This window comes from Magnolia sinica, chromosome 18, assembly GCF_029962835.1.
Source record: "Magnolia sinica isolate HGM2019 chromosome 18, MsV1, whole genome shotgun sequence".
NCBI classification, from domain to species: Eukaryota; Viridiplantae; Streptophyta; class Magnoliopsida; order Magnoliales; family Magnoliaceae; genus Magnolia; species Magnolia sinica.
Genome location: NC_080590.1, coordinates 1,405,515 through 1,419,360, shown reverse-complemented (window position 1 = coordinate 1,419,360; position 13,846 = coordinate 1,405,515).

Here is a 13,846-nt window from a genome sequence, read left to right as displayed (position 1 = left end):
AGGAATCAAAAGTTTCAGTCGTAAATATGCTTTTCTTGAGTCCACGCATTCTTCTCTCTCTCTCTTTTATTGCGTACTCAAAATGTGTTAGGCGTTTGGCACTTATGTCTCACATGCCAATCCTCCACACCGGACACTTATGTCTCACATGCCAATGTTTGGTTAGTGGTATTAAGTTGTATTAAATGGGATTACATTACTAATTCTACTTTAAAATACCAAGTGTCATGCTTGGAAGGAGTGTAAGATAGGATTAAAATTAACTTTCTATGCTTTGGAAAATGAGCTTACCCATACGGATTATGAATTTTTGGAATCTAAATGCAATTTGAAAGTAAATCCTGAGATTTACTTTTTAATATATATATTCCAAACAAGGTATTAGAAAACATAGGATGTACCCAATCTAGGGACAATACCTTGCACATACATTTATTGTAACTTTTACCATTCCATCCACCATAATCCCACCTAATGCGGCTGGCTAAACAGGCCCTTAGTCTTCATGTGCCTTTCATGTGCCGTATTTGCTACGTCAAATGTCATGCATTTGCCACTGTACATCTTCATCCACTATGCACGTGTCATGTGCGCCATCTAATAATTTCAAGCACTTGCCATCGTGTATTTTACGGAACACCTGCACATGCAGCATATGCCGAATTGGAAGGATGCACATGTCTAGCACATGTGGCACACGTTATAGGGGCACGGAGTAGGTACTACCTGCGCCTGTTCGTAGCTAGGGACAAGCAGAGGCTTTGAGAGGCCACTGTGATGTACAAATTTTATCCATACCATCCATCTATTTTTTCATATCATTTTAGATAATGAAATCAAAAATAGAAAATATACAATTCTCAAATGGACCACACCTGTTGAAAATTTCTTAGAGACCATAAGAAGTCTTGGATCAAGATTATATTTATTTTTTCACTTCATCCAGGTGTATATGACCGTATCAGCAGGTTGGATGGAAAATAAACCACATAGTGGACCCTAAGAAGGTTTCAATGGTGGTCGTCGTTAGCACCACTACTTCCTGCGGTGTGATCCACTAGACACTTAGATGTGCCTTATTTTTTATCAGTAATCTAAAAATATATTGAAAAATGGATGAACAGTGAGGACAAAAGTCATACATCACAGTGGCCGTCAGAGCCTCCTCTTGTCCCGAGCTACGAATAGTTGCACCTAATCTAACTATGCTTCTTCTTTTTCTTTTCTACGCGTGAAAATTTATGCATTAAAGGAGATTTTGCGGGTACAAAAATAGGCTTATAAACAAAAATACCATTAGTCTTTAAGGTAAAGTAGTTGAAAAAAGTGAAGGTATTTTCATCTTTATAAGTATGTTAGTACGGGTAGAGGTCTAATTTGGTTCAATAACTTTTGCTCAGGTGAGTAAAAAAAGGTGAGTGCGCTGTTAGGTCTATACTAAAAACTTACCCCAATCTGTGCCCCATATTAGTAATCTTGATAACTCAACCTAAATAGCTTGACCAGGACAAAACCCCACTTCCTCCCAAAAAAAAAAAACTGGGAGCAACTTGGACCGTCGGTCATGGGATCCACTGTGCTCCAAAACTCAGCTGGTCTACTTTTAGGTGGCCCACCTAAATGCCATAAACGGATGCTGCTGGTTACTTCATTTCTAACTAGTACAAGCGCCACCCACCTGAAGAGTGTAGATTGGCCTGATTCATGAGCCAGGACATGTTCACAATCTACTTCAACTAACGATCAGCTCAGATATGACTATTCAACCCTGCGGGCCGCGGGCTTCTGTGCCCAACCACCTCATGGAAGTGGGCCGGGCCGTGTCTGTCCTAATCAGCCCTTTCATCCATCGCGGGGATTTAATATAGGAACGGAACGGAACGGAAAGCCTATTGGCATGCATGGACAGAGGGTTCGATTGCTTGCCTGGTCATGTAAGGTTGCTTCAGAAGTTTTGGCTAATACAGAATGCAGCGTTGCCTAGGTGGGCCAATCACAAGATGACACGCCACGTTCATGTGACTGGGCTTTGTATAACTCAAATGATATCTATGGGAGCACTATGGTGCAGCTCTTGGCATGGGTACGTATCGATCCATGGTACATATGTGTATGTCTCGATCCAAACCATCCAAATCTCTTGCCTCCTTTAGTGTCCAATGAATGCGAACGGATCACAAGATCCCAGCCATTGAGTTAAAAACCCTTCCATTTTCATTAAATGTGGACAGTTGTTCAGACTTTTTAGCTAACTACATGTGGGCCCTCGCCCAATGGCTAGGACTGGCCACTTCATGTGACGTGGGTCACCAAAGACAACTCGCCAACTCAATATTGGAAACTCTGAAAATACTCATAGATGAATCAGATAAAGTATATGCAATCACACAACTAAGTCCATATAAGGATAATTTAAATTTTACGTGGAAAAAACTTTGTTGGAAAAAAGTAGGCACATAGCGATGAGTAATGCACTATGAAAATAAAAATTATAAAAAATAGAGTTCGACCAATTCAAACAAGCCTCGGATCACTTTTCACAAACTTCAAACTTTAGTTATGCCTTAAACTCTTAAAAACAATTTTAAAAAACTTAATATACTCATCTCTCTCCCAAAACCTTATTACACTTGATATATATATATATATATATATATATATATATATATATATATATATATATATATATATATATATATATATATATATATATAGTGTCAAACAGAATAGAAAACAACTTATGTACTTATGTAATTCAACACATCTTCAATAGGACCTTTGATGGCATTAACATCCTATCAAGAATTTGTTAATGACATCAAACTTCAATGTCAGCCAGGAACAACACCAAAACGTTCTACCAACCAACATAAATTCTTTTAAATTTTTTCGATGGCATGCATGGAGCGCATTAACATCTGCTCAAAAACATTAAGTGATTTGCCGATGACATTGATAGACACAATTATTAACATATTTAAGACATCAATAATACTCAAGATATGAGTAGAGGTGCTTTTAATATTCGTGGACCTGCCAGTAGGTTGGCAACAAATAAACGGCTGAAAATGATGATACACGCAACAGTTCTCATTTAATGAACAAATAAAGGGTCAAATGTTCCATATCTAGAATGTTCCGGAGAAGTGGGCTCATGCTTCATTAATCTATACAATTGGTCTGTTGTTTCCCAACATGGATGGACGATTCTCCCAAAATCTCCACGTTGGAAGATCTTAGCCATTAATCTTCAACCTTCGAAGTTGAATGGAGTGTTGTTATACTAATCTTTCCTTCTGTTCACAGACCACAAATTAAGGTTAAGATTGTTCCGAAAAGGAGATCTTCTGGGCATGATCACCCATCCACAACACAACAAACCAATGGTCTGGATTTTCTGCTTGGCAAAATTGAAAACCCACTTGGTCCATCTGCATGTATGTTCATCCAGGCCATCTAGGACAACGGTTGATTTGATCCTAGCCGGTTTGTTTGATGGCCATTAAATCGATGGTTAAGAAGAAAATGGCACCTAAAACCAATGGTCTCTTGTTATTTCGGCCTGACTAACCCATTGCAGGGATTGATGTACGGAACCTTTTCATTCACACATTTGCATTGGGATGTGAAGGCATGTATGTTTTTTTTATTTTTTTTCACACACGCACGCGGTAGTGGAATTTCACCGCTTATGGGTACTCGAACCCCTAACCTGGTGTTGAAACTCCTGAGACTCTACCACCCAACTAAGAGTAAGGACCCGAAGGCATGTATGTTACTTATTCGGATCATCCAATATTAGCTCCAGTCCACTTCATTTTTTTTTAAATTTTTTTTAAAGGTAAGATAAATATTTTATTACCAAGCTGGACCAAAGTCCCCTCTTCTTTCTTTCTTTTTCACACGCACACACACCCCACACACTCACGCCGGTGGAATTTCACCACCTATGGGTACTGGAACCCTCTTCTTTTAGAAACAAATCACAGGAATCTAACGTTTTTACTCACTAAAATCAACCGATCATTGCTATCTTTTCATGGTGGCCTGATATATATATATATATATATATATATATATATATATATGTGTGTGTGTGTGTGTGTGTGTGTGTGTGTGTGTTACGGGCTTATTAGATAGTTTTGATGAATCGATTGAACTGTCTAACTGAACTGATATATACAACTAGAAGCGTTATAACTTATAGCGGTTTAAGAGCACTGTAGCATTTCTATGTGAGAAATGATTTTGTGTGTGTGTGTGTTCTCATGCATTGCACCGCATCGTGGTGCAACATGAGGTATATATACCTCAGCCCATAGCCGTTGCGTTCTAAAAACGCCACATATGCATTTGCAGCATACCTCATGCCTTTGCATAAGCCATACTCGGTATTTTTCTCTCATGTTTTCGCACCATGTAATAATCTCAATTTAGTTGTTCAGATCTTCCCATCACAAACTGGGAGAACTGCCCACTATTTAGAGATTTTGCACAACCGCATGGCCCGTTCTCTTGTTTATCCGTTTTGATTAGCTTCCATGTGAACACACGTCCTTGCAATCATACATAATCAAACTATGAAAAAAGAAGGATCGTAATCTGGAAAGATGCCAAACGGTGCTTGTGTCACCCCCCACAAACGAAATAAAATAGAAATCTTGAAACCAACTCCAATACAAAAACAGATTACTCGGGTACTTTAAGCATAACACGACGATGGTAGTTGCATGGGTGATGTTGGCTTTTAGATTAGGGCATGACTCACCAAAAGAGAGGTTAAAAAAGACTAAAGCCCCACCCTGATCTCTCACACTCAGACTGTGTAAGCAGTGCTAATAACACCAAACAGACAATCCAAATGGATCATTTTTTTGTGATGAATCCACTCTCATCTTGACCATCCATTTGAAACCCATGGTCCATAATGATAGGATAAGGGCTTAAACGTTTCTACGGTTTGGAAAGGAGAGAGATAGGGTTGTCTAAATTTTAAGATTCGAAGAGAAGGAGATTTGTCAGTATAAGCATTCATACGAATGCACAATACCACGCCACACGTGTAAAAGGTGGACAGCAATCCAGACTATTAAGTTTAGATTGATCGGACAATGGAGACATCTGATCTATGACATTTGTTCGTTGAACGTTCCTTATTTTGGTTGGAATTATGTCCCATCTGATCTGAGCCGACCATTGGTCAGTTCTGACTGGGGCACACACTTTCGTCATGCATGCGTGTGGCACGGTCATACTCTGCTAGATTTCCCAGTATGGTACGCAAACGGAGGTTCGAATTCTGCTTTTTGTCTTGATCACGTGTCTGGCCAATGAGGCCATTAAAACGGAACGTGAACCCATTCCGTGGGCCCTACTATATCTTTCCGAGTTTCATCAAGTTTTTACCTACTTTAGCCTCACGTTTAAGCCAGCAACCTTATCACGCCCCTCCAAACTTCCTGTACCAAACTAGGCTTCCAGTGTACGGGCAACTTTTCATCAGACCAAAATACCCCCACTTTTCCTTTCAAGTGGATTGTCCTCGAAATCCTGATTGTACTAACGGTTCAAAAGAGATCAAAGTTATACAGGCCTCACAGTTGTGTATTTATTATATCCCCAACTTTCATCCACATTTCAAGGTCATTTTAGAGCATTATCCAAAATAAATTATATCCAAAGATCAAATGGACCACACCACAAATAGCAGCAGGGATATTAATTTTTACCGTTAAATTTTCGTAGAGCCCACCATAACATTTATTTTCCATCCAATCTATTCATTAGGTCACAAAGATGTGTATGAAGAGAAAAACAAATTTCATATTTATGCAAAACTTTTGTTGCCCTTAAAAGGGTTTTGATGGTAGACATTCAATACCTCGCTGCTTTTTACAGTGTGGTCCACTTGATAGTTAGATCAATCTTGTTTTTTGTCTCAAGCCTTAATACGAGCTCGCCAAATGGATGGACGGTTTGGATATAACACAAACCTCATGATAAAACCCACAAAACTTGCTGATGTCACACCAGCCAATCCACTTCCCGCTTCATGGGCAGCACTATAGCCGGTCCAGTGCTCTGTCCAGCCGGCGGTAGTGTCGTGGTTGGGTGATTGTGTCACCTTTTTTTTTTTTTTTTTCTTAGAAGAATAATGTTTTTTCCCCACATTTTTCTCCAATACATGTTTGTGTAAATATGTATATATAAGCATATAAAAATAACTTTTTTTTTCTGTTTTTATTCATTTAACAAATATATCTCTCATAATACAATGAGTTACTTGACTGTGAAGTCAATTCCTTTCAATTCGCGGTAAATTTTCTTCATTTCGCGGTGAATTTCATTCAATTAATTTACTTTGCGGTGATTTTTTTTCACTTAGCGGTTAATTCTATTCACTTCATTCACTTCGTGGCAAATTTCATTCACTTCGCGATCAATTCCATTTACTTCATAGTCAATTTCATTCACTTCACGGTCAATTTTTATCACTTTATGGTAAATTTCTTTCAGTTCGTGACCAATTTCATTCATTTTGTTTACTTCGTGGTCAATTCCATTCACTTTGCGTTTAATTTCAATGGTTACGATTATAATCTATAGCCATAGGGAACCTCAGCTTTTAGAAATAAAACATTTTTGATAAAGCATGGGCATTTTGGTCTAAGTAAATGTGTATTTGTACAGCAGGGGAGTAGTCTTGCAAAATAAGTTTGGAATGACTTTAGAAGTTAAGTTGTTGAAATGTGAGTAGCCCAGTATGAAAAAGCTCAGTTTCATCTATTGAGTTATTCGATGCTCTGGCTGCGTATGATGCTTGATACACAGGAGGTTAGGAATTGTATACGTGGCAAATATTTATTCGAATTGTATCGGCTATATCATCGAAACAGTGACTTAGATTGGTCGAAAAATCCTAACCTTTGATCTGTGGACACACTTGTTTATTGAAATAAAGACCATTAGATATTTTTATTATGATCCGTCCAATGAATCTTCGCCGATCCGTAAATTAGTTAATTTTTTGTTATGGTACGTGTAATCTGGTGCACCTAGATGGTTTAACTTGAATCGCTTGTATGATACGTGTAGAATTTGTAAGTATAATTGCCTGCGTATCATTCATCACGTCTGCCAGAGTATCCAACTTTCCTCCATCGGCGTAATAACAAAGTTCATGCATTGAGAGAGGGCCATTCTCCACGTTTCCTCTTGCAGTAACGGCCAAACGCTATCTTTCACAGAAGAAAAAAAAAAAAGAAAAAAAAGATTCTGTATAGTCGTCTCTAATCAGAATCTCATACAACCTACCTTCTAACCGTACACGTGGCCCAGGAGTGCAGTGGATCCCACTTTGGGCCGAAAACTGTTAAGAAAGGAACCAATCGACGATCCCATCCGTCAACTTTTTTACAGCTAAATATCAACGATTAAACCATTTTCTTTTCTCATGTATCATCAATTTCAAGATGGGTGATTGGATTGTGGAGAGCCTGATTTTTCAAGTAAATATCATGCCCGTGAGAGAGAGTAGATGATTGACGGTTAGATTTAGAACACCTAGACAAGCGTACTATGAAAGTCAGGATGCGCGTTACTTTTTTCAATAGGGACTACTCTACTCTACCTATCCACCGAAAAGCACGTCGTCATCTCATTATGAAGTGGTGGGGCCCACGGAGGAGTCGTTAGCCAGAAGCATTTGATGCTTCTCTTTCACGCGCAGAGAATATTCACGCTATGGGATTTGCATTACTGATGCCAACTGTCGCACATGTACAGAATACCAGTCACTCATGGAGGCCACCAAGACCCAACAAGCTATCCCACATTCAAGATTTAAAAAATAATATATTATTGAAAAATTCAACCAGGATGCAACAGGGAATGTGAAAAACATGATATGAAAAATGTTAGATTTGAATATCTAAATCTTAATTTATATAAGATTTGTTGTCTTTTTTAAATATTTCAGAGAGCCAAAAGAGTAGGGATGATGCATTATCTTCATAATATAACTCACAAAATTATAATTCAAAACGAAAATTTGTCTTTAGAGATAATCACACAACAATAAATAAAAAATAAATAAATTATGAGATAGTTATTTATATCTTTTTAGGATAGAGATAATCACACAACAATAAATAAAAAATAAAGATAAATAAAATAATAAAATAAAATAAAATTGTTACTTGACATTACATGTAACTGTCATTTCGATCATAGTCATCTAATTTTTATTAGTGCACGATATGTTATCCTAATGCTACATGTGCAATTATGTGACAAGCATACTTAATTAGTGCTATGGCTAAAACTTTAAACATGGGTGGATTAAATCTCTAACCAGACCCTAATTCACTCTTTAAACATATAACAACTTATATGGGTCCAAATTAATTAAATGTCAATACTTAATTAGTGCTATGGCTAAAACTTTAAACATGGGTGGAAAATGTGCATGCATGCAAAGTGCATTGTGCACTAAAAAGTGCCCAAGTAGCCTTCCAAATCCCACTTGCATGGATATGCCTTGTGTAAATCTGAACCTAGGTTCATGTGGCTAAAAAAGAATCCCTCTTATCATTAGTCCAATTGAAAAAAATCATATATAATATATTTAATTACTTCTCAAAAGTAAATATTTTATTTTTGCAATTTATTTTTCTTAGAGAAACATATAACATTTATAATCCATATTTTATATTTAGTCATGTGTTGCCCACTGGATAAGTGAACTAGCTTGACTTGTAGAGACGGTGCTTGCTGATAGGGAGCGCTGAATTGATGAATGACCAGGATCTAGCAATGCTAGCACGTATATTGCAAATATTCCAAAGTAATTAATGTGTCCAACTTTCTATTTTGGGCTTTTATCAGTTTTCATAGAGAAGGTTGTCCATTTCAATGCATTTGTATCGCCATATATTAACTGTTGGAATAGTTGTTGAATTAAATAGACTATTAAAATCGAGAATAAAAAAGGAAAATAAAATTTTGAAAAAGAAGAACTTATTGAATTGAGTCGAGGCGTGACTGAGTCACTTGGCTTGAAATCGAATTTGCTCCCCTTGGACAGCGTCCCAAGTGCAACAGGTTTCCAGAGCAATCGACCTCCAGGATACAACGACTATGACCCGGTCCTAGCGATGCACTCACTGTACATGGGCTCGAACCACTTGTAGTTTAATCCGAAAGTGCTGAGTTGACTCAGCGATACATTCAGTAAAATTCTTAAAACCGTATTAGAGAGAGTTTTTTAAGAGAGATAATAATTTCGTATATTTTAAAACTGGAATCGGTAGTCTTTATATAGACTCCGAAGTGGTGTATAAACACCCTTTACAAAAGGTTAAGTCCGTTGGGTTTAAACCCAACAGGTGCGACCAACCGGAAGGGATGCATCTCTCTGGTTTAAAACGAAAAGGCGCAAGTGCGAGTACACTCTCGCAAATAAAGTCCCGCGAGTACCCATAAAAACACACCCATGCAAGTATACTCACATTGCACTCGCACCCACGCCCAGCCAGTCCGGTCCCGTCACGTCGCGCACACGCACACGAACTCGGACTCGGCACTGCACGGCATGGCTCGGCTCGGCTCGGCTTAGCACGTGTGCGTGTAGTGAATGGCGTAGATTAGAGCTATTGGCACCAGGATCTAGCAATGCTAGCACGTATATTGCAAATATTCCAAAGTAATTAATGTGTCCAACTTTCTATTTTGGGCTTTTATCAGTTTTCATAGAGAAGGTTGTCCATTTCAATGCATTTGTATCACCATATATTAACTGTTGTTGACCAATAACTAGTGTTGGAAAATACATCATTGATATAGATTGATCAACTAGTAGGCCAATGAGTCAATGTGGAATCCGGATCCTCTGCATGCCCTAAGCAGGAAAATCCTGCTTGTTGCAATCTAATTAGACCACATCATCACACACTGTATTTAATGCAGCAGTGCTGACAATATCAATGATAACGTGGACCAATCATAATGCAGATCATATTTATAAACTTTCATTATGTACTAGTTCGGGCAAGGCCCACATTGAGATGGGCGCTAAAGATCAAGTGATCTTTCTTATGAGGACAATGCACATTCAGGCCCACCTATGTAGATGGCATGAAATCAATGCCACATATCATGGCATATACATTAGGTCATTAAATATTTTCTCAATATTGAATTGGGTGGGCATTGGTGTACGTCATGGCTTCTAAAAGACTGGCATAATATACAAGGGATGGGCATACAAAAGTGAAATAAATAAAAAAACAAAAAGCTTGAAAGCGAAGCCCATAACATACTGAAATTTATAGATAGTTATTATTTAAGAGGTAGTGGACCGCTGTCTCTGTCATTGTTCATTCCAATTGGCATTCTATGCATGGCATATATATGGTTAGTTTAGAGGTTCGCTACAAAACATCATGATGCACTGAAATAGGATATGTCGGGATTTTCACCTTTGGATCTGGTGTCATTTTTCAATGATCCAAACCATTTATATGATGGGCCTCACCTTGGATGGGGAACGTCTAGAACTAGATACTCTTAACTTGGGACATTTCAACCCTTGGTCACCTGACTCTTTTTGTTTTAAATATTGGCGGTTTTATTAACCTATGGATCATTGAAGTTTTGAAATTTTAATCTGATAGTGAGGCCAACCATATAAACAGTTTGGGTCACTTCAAAAGAGCTTGATAAACCAGATACCATAGCATGCATTCTAGCAAACCTCATTATATATTTTAAGGGCGTATTGCAACATATCATAGGCTAACATAGGCACGGTCATCAGTGACTGTGATCCGGCATGAATTCTTTGCACCTTTTAGGTGATGCTAATTGCTGAGTAGGAGCCAACTTACCCCACTTAGGATCAGTGGAGATTGTGGTATAGAATGAATTTGCCACAATGAGTTGGTTGGAGGGAAGGCCAATGATATTTTTGTGAGTCTAGATCCACTGCTTGCCACAAACAAAAAAAATTATATTCGTAGCATTGCATGGGGTCACATTATCACATATTGCATTTGACATATCAATACCGACAATGTCAATGATGACAAGCCAATTACAATACAAAAAAACAGAAAACATTTAGTTATGATAAGCAATATTCTAATTTTATGGGTGCTGCCCCAAAACTTATCATGCATTAAAACTGTTAGAAATGTTTTTTTTTTTTTTTTTAAATGGAGGCATATAAGGTACGATGTTATCACAAAAAATATTTTTTTAAGAATCAGTAGATATGGTATACAATTTTCTAAAAGCAAGAACTGTTAGAGCATGGTGAATCAACCCCTTTATCTCATAGCCCAAGGCCCACATCTCATGGTTTAGGACCTCGGCCGAACCCCTCTCGTGGGCCCCAAATCACATGGGTACCGCCTCACATGAGCCGCCCACTCACACGGACCGCCCACCTAGAGTGTGTCCTCGCATCCCATAGACTACCCCACTCGAGCCCGGTGTGAAAATATTCCTGCATTAATCACCCCTGGTGAGGAGTCTTGAATGCGAGACCTTCCGCTCTAATACCAATTTGATGTAGGACAATTAACCACTTACTTTAAAAGCACGAACTGCTAGAGCATGGTGAATCAATCCCTTTATCTCATAGCTCAGGCCCTACATCTCATGGGTTAGGACCTCGTCTGAAACCCCCTCATAGGCCCCAAATCACATAGGTACCGCCTCACACGAGCCACCCGAATCCCACGGGTGGGGCCTGCCTCTCACGAGCCACCCGCCTCACACGGGCCACCCACCTTGAGTGTGTCCCCGCATCCCATGGGCTACCCCACTCGAGTCCGGTATGAAAATACTCATGAATTACATTAAGGTTGACTAAAGTCCAATTGAATTGACCGAAACCTAATTGAGTGGAGTGAACTTGAAAACTTAGACAAGTTTATCAAATACTCATACCAATATTTATCAGTTTCTCCACTAAAATTTAGTATCTAAAAATTTTAAACATGAATTATAAAATCTGAGTTATGCATCGAGTGATGTTTTTCTTGGGTTTTGATAGAGTTAAAATGAGTTTTCTCAAGCTTGAGTGAAATCTAGTTAAGTCGAACGGAGTTTTCTCGGGTTTTTAAAGTGTGATATGAATTTAGAAGGGTCTATCTTGATGGACCTTATGAATGGTTCTAAGCACTAAATAAAGGTGATGTTGGGGTCACGTGCAATCCACGGTGGACCATTCATATTCAAGGGTGCATAGTGATGAGGGGTTTTGTCCACACTTTTTTTTTTTTTTTTCGGTTAGCTTGTTACTACACGCTTCATATCATTCATATTCAAGGGCCACGGATTTCAAACTTTGGTCACAACATGTTGAACGGCCCAAATCTCGCAAAAGTGCCCCACGAACTGCCTCTTCAATCTTCCTTCGCGCGAGTTCCTTCCCAAAAAGACAAAAGATACGTTCTCTGAAGGGTTTTATTTTCCAACGACCTCCTTTTTTGCATTTACGGGCTTTTCGATACTCTCACTAAAAAGGGAAATTTATTTGATACTTGGTCTGAGTATGACTCTTGATACACAGGCACTTCGAAATGAAACACGTGGCATAGACCAAATCAAATTAAACCGACCAAATTGTGGAACCGACTGTCATGAAGTTAAAAATCCTGTGGATTTCATTTCTAACCTTTAATTCGTTGACAATTGTTTGTAAAAACAATAACGTAGGATATTTTTCATTTCTAACCGTCCAATTAATATCTATTAATCAGATGGTCATAAAATTAATAAAACATAGCTTCTGAGATAATTATTTACTAGTGATGCAACTTCTTGGTAAACTATATGTGCTTGAGTATCATGCATCACATTCTGACAGAGTATCAAGTTTTTTCCTTAGCTTTCGGAATTAAAAAGAAAGATTTCGATGAACATCCAAATTTTACATCCTCCTCGTATTGAACCGTTCAAATTGATTGACCTGTTCTATATGGGCCATGAACCAGCAACCACGCTGAAATCATGATCATATCTGGTCTACCCTTCTTCATTGAATAGATGATTAAATTGAAAATAACCAACCGTCTGTAACAAATAGATTTAAGGTACTTCTAATCAATTCTATTTATTATGTATGGCCCACCTAAAGGTGTCCCCTATTTGGGCGGATTGGATTCAATTACACGATTGCAAGGTGAAGGATTGCTGGGTGCATGCGTATGAATTTGAGGATTTGCGTGATACATTGCACGTATGTTTGCACAATATACACGGGTTTTCAAATTATGGCAGTACAACCCACTATTTGGCAATCCAAACGTTGTATGTTGAATCTCATTACAGATTGGCTCCGTTTAAATATTAACTTTTTTACGTCTTGATGATGGATGGTTGAGAAGAGCTACATAAAAGCGGTAGAAATTCAACTGCGAAGGGTCCTAAAATTGGTTTCTTGCATGTTTCAAATCTGGAAGATGTTTGAAACGTGCTCCATGCACGGATGTTGACCAACGGTCAGGATTACGAATCCAGGACCTTCGCTTTTCATAGTCGAAACCTGCGTATATTCGGCAACGACGCAGGCCGCGTGCTAAGCTAATTTCCTCAAAGGATGACCGAGATTTACGAGAACAATGAAAGGAAGATCGTGGAAGGCTCTTTCAACTGGGCGCGGATTAGGTACTGAGAGGTTGAGTAGCGAGGCTCACTACTGAAGTGACGTCAACAAATTCCGTGGGCCCCACCATGATATATGTTTTGTATCCGTACTTTACATCCATTTGGAGAGATCATTTTAGGGCAATATCCAAAGAATGAGTTAGATCCAAAGCTCCAGTGGACCCCAACATAG